Here is a 6,000-nt window from a genome sequence, read left to right on the forward strand (position 1 = left end):
TCAACTATTGGAGGAGTACAACAACAACTTGCATTTATATAGTGCCTTTAACATAAAATGTCCCAAGACATTTCACAAGAGCGTTATCAAACAAAATTTAACACCGAGCCACATGAGATATTGAGACAGGTGACCAAAAGCTTTGTCAAAGAGGTAGGATTTAAGGAGCGTCTTAAAGGAGGAGAGAGAGGTAGAGAGCCTTTGCTTCACTACAAACCATCTTCTTAAACTCCTCTCCCCTGCCCCCTCCACCCACACCTCCCAACAACAAGAGCTCATGGACTTCTTTATCTTTAAGATTGAGACTATCTCTTCAGCTGCCCCTGCCATTTCCCTCCAGTCACCTAGTCTGCCAAACCAAACTGTCCTTAGGGTTCCCCCTTGCCCTAGCCTGAGCTCGCATCTTTCTCTAGTTTCTCATCTATTTCGTCTCATACCCAATCTGAGCTCATCTTGAGACCCACCTCTTTCTCCCTTGACCCTATTCCCATCAAACTGCTGACCACCCAACTTCCCTTCCTGCCCCCCATACTAGCTGATACTGTTAACAGTTCCCTCTCCTCAGGTACTGTCCCCCTCCCCTTCAAATCTACCACCATCATCCATCTCCTCAAAAAACCCTTCATGAACCTTCTGTCTCTACAAACTACCGCCCTATCTCCAACCTTTCCTCTCCATAGTCCTTGAACGTGTTGTCGCCTCCCAAATTCATGCCCATCTTTCCTGCACGCCATGTTTAAATCCCTCCAATCAGGTTTCTGTCCCTGCCACAGCGCTGATACAACCCTTAGCAAAGTCACAAATGGCATCCTATGTGACTGACCATGGTAATCTATCCTTCCTCATCCTTCTCGACCTGTCTGCAGCCTTTGACATGGTTGACCACACTGTCCTCCTCCAAGCCATCTCCTCTGTCTTCCAGCTGGGTGGGACTGCCCTCACCTGGTTCCATTCCTATCTATCCAGCCATAGCCAGAGAATCACCTGCAAATTACTCCTGCACCATTACCTCTGGAGTCCCCCAAGGATCTATCCTTGGCCCCGTTATTTCTCATCTACAAGCTACCCCTGGCGACATCATCCAGAAGTGTTTGGTTCCATGCATCTGACACCAGACATCCAGCTCTCTCAACCCCTCCACTGTCTGATTTGTCACACTACTTGTCCCACATCTAGAATTGGATGAACAGAAATTTCCTCTAAATAAATATTGGGAAGACCGAAGCCGTTGTCTTCAGTTCCTGAGCCACAGACTCCATCCCTCTCCCTGGCCACTGTCTGAGACTGAACCAGACCATTTGCAACCTTGGCATCCCATTTGACCCTGAGCTGGGCTTCCAACCACATTCTCTCCATCACCAAGACCACCTACGTCCACCTCTAAAACATTGCCCGGCTCTGCCCCTGCCCCAGCTCATCTGCTGCTGAAACCTTCATCCATGCCTTTGTTACCTCGAGACTTGACTATTCCAATGCTCTCCTGGCCAGTCTCCCACCTCGCACTCTCCGTAAACTTGAGGTCATCCAAAACTCTGCTGTCCATATCCTAACTGGCACCAAGTCCCGTTCACCCATCATCGCTGTGCTCGCTGACCTACATTGGCTCCCAGTCCATCAATGCCTTGATTTTAAAATTCTCTTTCTTGTTTTCAGATCTCTCCATGGCCTTGCCTCTCCCTATCTCTGTAATCTTCTCCAGCCCTCTAACCCTCTGAGATCTCTGCGCTCCTCCAATTCTGGCCTCTTGCGCATCCCTAATTTTCATCGCTCCACCATTGGCAGCCGTGCCTTCAGATGTCTTGGCGTTAAGCTCTGGAATACCCTCTCTAAATCTCTCTGCCTCTCTATCTATCCTCCTTTAAGATGCTCCTTAAAACCAACCTTGTTGACCTGTCTTAATATCTCCTTAAGTGGCTCGGTGTCAAATTTTGTTTGATAACACTCCTGTGAAGCGCTTTGGGATGTTTTACTAGGTTAAAGGCGCTAAATGCAAGTTGTTGTCGTTGAGCAGTTTCAGCGAAGGTCCCCTGCCCCATTTCTCTTGCCAGACCACCTTTACACCACCCAGAAATGGGTGATTTTTATATGGAAACTCCAGGCCCTTACGTTGGACGAAGTTGTGAACAGCTGCTCAGACCACATCTTGACTACCTTGTGCAGTGCTGGTCACTGAGGCACAAGGGAGCTATTGATATCCAAGTTCGCAGATGACACAAAACTGGGTGGGTGTGTGTGCAGTGAGGAGGATGCCGAGAAACTCCAGTATGATTTGGACAGGCTGGGTGATTGGGCAGATGCATGGCAGATGCAGTATAATGTGGATAAATGTGAGGTTATCCACTTTGGTGGCAAAAACAGGAAGACAGATTATTATCTGAACGGCAATAGATTGGGAGAAGGGGAAGTGCAACGAGACCTGGGTGTCCTTGTGCACCAGTCGCGGAAGGTAAGCATGCAGGTGCAGCAGGTGGTTAAGAAGGCAAATGGTATGTTGGCCTTCGTAGCGAGAGGGTTCGAGTACAAGAACAAGGATGTCTTGCTGCAGTTGTACAGGGCCTTGGTGAGACCACACCTTGAGTATTGTGTGCAGTTTTGGTCGCCTTATCTGAGGAAGGATGTTCTTGCCATGGAGGGAGTGCAGCGAAGATTCACCAGACTGATAACTGGGATGGCAGGAATGATGTATGAGGAGAGATTGGGTCGATTGGGCTTATACTTGCAGGAGTTTAGAAGAAGGAAAGGGGATCTCATTGAAACTTATAAAATTCTAACAGGACTAGACAGACTAGATGCAGGAAGGATGTTCCCGATGGCCGGGAAGTCCAGAACCAGGAGTCACAGTCTAAGGATAAGGCGTAAGCCATTTAGGACAGAAATGAGGAGGAATTTCTTCACCCAGAGAGTGGTGAACCTGTGGCATTCTCTACTACAGAAGGCAGTTGAGGCCAATTCATTAAATATATTCAAGAAGGAGTTAGATATATTTCTTAGGGCTAAAGGGATATGGGAAGAAGGCAGGGACAGGGTACTGAATTTGGATGATCAGCCATGATCTCATTGAGTGGCGGAGCAGGCTCGAGGGGCCAAATGGCCTACTCCTGCTCGTATCTTCTATGTTTCTATGCTGGCGCAGTGCAGAGAAAACCCACAAGGCGGATTCCCAGTGTAGGAGAAAAGGACATATTTAAATTTCGGACTGATATCAAGAAATTATTCATCACACAGAGAGGGATCAACACTTGATTCAAGGCAAGCCAAATGCCCTTACTCATCCATGGCTATCTTCTGCGCTCTCTTTTGAGTGAGAAAGAGAAGGAGCAATGGAAGGAAGACGGGCATCATTCATAGATACAGAGAACCCAACTAGCCGAGCAGCTCTGGGAGTGAAGAGGTGGCACTGTGCAATGCATGTTGGCTGTTGGCAAGAGCTATCACCAGTACTGCCAAAAGACATTGGCTTAGAAATTCGGCACAGGGAATGATCCATTCATCTGAATGGGTAGGCCCAAGGTGTACCCGTTATTAGACCTCTGCCTCATTTAAATGAGATTGCCAGCTCGCTGGTGAAGAGGCTTTAAATAGCAGAACGCTGTGTTGGGAGCAGTGGCCCTCAATTAGGTTGTTAAAGGGGAAAGGATGAGGGCAATTGGGTTAAGATTGTGATCAGTAAGAGACAGTGCCACCAACAGTCTGTACTTCAAATGTGGGGGCAGAAGGAACACTTTTGCACCTCCCAGCTTACTGTTTTGGTAGTGGCGGCTTCATTCCCGTTAAGGACCACCCGTTAGACTGCATGTAGACCTGGTTTTTCTGAATGCAGCCAGCCCAGCACCGGCTGCATTCAGGGTAAACCAGTTTTGCACAGGTACCTCAAATAGTGGTAGGCCACTCATTTGCATATGCAAGCGGCATAACCCCTGGATGCCAATTCTTTTGTCTAAGCCAGTATGGCAGGTGGTGCACTTCTGGCTTGTAATGAGCGCATGCTTCCTGCCAATGAAATTGGAGGCTTTAGGTGTCCTTTTAGTGACCGATAAATGGGTACAGCACCATTGAATTTCTAGGGCATTATGTGTTGCCTGCAGCTTTGCAGTAGATGCCAGTGCTGCTGTCTGTTGTAATTGGACAGCAGTCACCCAGCATTCTGTCTGAAATGTGTAATATGATTCCATCAGTGGTAGTCAAGCTGAAGACAAGCAGTGCAGCCTTCAACCCCTGAAGCTCTGTGCTAATAGCTGCGAGTTCAGACAATGCAGAAAGCATTCTGAATAAAATTGCACGTCCTTCTGCACGTGCACCCGTATGGAGGCAGGGCTTAAGCACTGTCCCACCCCCACCAGAACCGCGCATGCGCACTGACCTTGTCAGACCATCACTAGCTATCTGTGGGGCAGGCTGCCGGGCGTAGGCCTGAGCAGTAAGCTGCAGCCTCTGGGTGGGAGTCTGGGTGTGGGGACCAGACTCAGGCTGTGCAGCCACAGGGCTGGAACATCAGGAGATGAATGAGGGTCAGTTGGTTGGGGGAAACCAGAGGGTGGCCGGTTCACAGCGAGAATCAGCCAAGGGCAGAAACCCAGCCTGGGCCCAGGCCCCAATGTTTAAAGCCCTGCTCACCTGATTGAGCTTGCCCATCTTGCGTCCTCAATGTGTGAGTGTTTTGCTCAACCGATCGAGCTTGCCCATCTTGCGTCCTCGACAAGTGTGTGAGGATCCTGGGGTTTGGTGGTGTCAGGGCATGGGCCCCTGCTTGCTCTACCGCCTCTCGCGCTTTCCGGCCTGGTGCGGGGTTCACATGCAGCTCCTGGGCGCCGCCATTACCAACCATGTGTTCGCGAATGCACCCACTCAGCGCTCCGACAGCGCCGCACTTGGCTCCCACACAAGGTTCCGTTAAACAGGGAGGGGGAATTAAACGGGGGGAAGGCTACAAACTCCAGGGAGACCTTAGGAACAGCACTTATGAGCAAAACACTCACACAACACACAAACGGATCCCACACACAGTCCCTTCATTCAGAATTAAAGAATTTTTATCACTTCCAGCAGGAAAAAAAACCACAAAGAATTAACTAACCCACTAATTAATTAGAGTATAGAAATTTGCAGGGCTACGGGGAAAGGGCGGGGGAGTGGGACTAGCTGAAGTGCTCTTGCAGAGAGCCGGCATAGGCTCGATGGGCCGAATGACGACCTCCGATGCTGTAACCATTCTATGATTCGATGATTTTACCAGCCAAGGACAACAATAATTACAATTGCACAATACCATTAACAGAAGATCTTCACAAAGCTAACTAGACTTCCACATTCTGTAGTCTGGCAAGACTGGATCAAATTACACATTGTAGGGTTGTCTACAGCAGGCAGGATCAAATTACACATTCCATACAAAATGTTGGGTGTGTCTTGTCCTCCAAGGGGAACTAATCAAAAATCTGGTGTTGCAAATAGACGCAACCATAAAATTGGTGAGCAAGAGGCAGTAATTGCTATGGGGAGGTGTGGTGCAATCGCATTAACAGAGATGAGGAGATAAATATTCCTGGTAACAAAATATTCTGGGGGGATAGAGTAAGACAAAAAAAGGAGGGTAGTAGTATTAATCATAGAAACATAGAAACATAGAAGATAGGAGCAGGAGTAGGCCATTCGGCCTCTCGAGCCTGCTCCGCCATTCAATGCGATCATGGCTGATCATCCAAATTCAGTACCCGGTCCCTGCTTTCTCCCCATACCCCTTGATCCCTTTAGCCTTAAGCAATACATCCAACTCCTTCTTGAATATATTTAATGAATTGGCCTCTACTGCCTTCTGTGGTAGAGAATTCCACAGGTTCACCACTCTCTAGGTGAAGAAATTCCTCCTCATCTCAGTCCTAAATGGCTTACCCCTTATTCTTAGACTGTGACCCCTGGTTCTGGACTCCCCGACCATCGGGATCATCCTTCCTGCATCTAGTCTGTCCAGTCCTGTCAGAATTTTATAAGTTTCAATGAGAT

Source organism: Somniosus microcephalus, chromosome 2 (assembly GCF_052327205.1).
Source record: "Somniosus microcephalus isolate GS21.2 chromosome 2, FLI_Smic_1.0, whole genome shotgun sequence".
Lineage (NCBI taxonomy): Eukaryota > Metazoa > Chordata > Chondrichthyes > Squaliformes > Somniosidae > Somniosus > Somniosus microcephalus.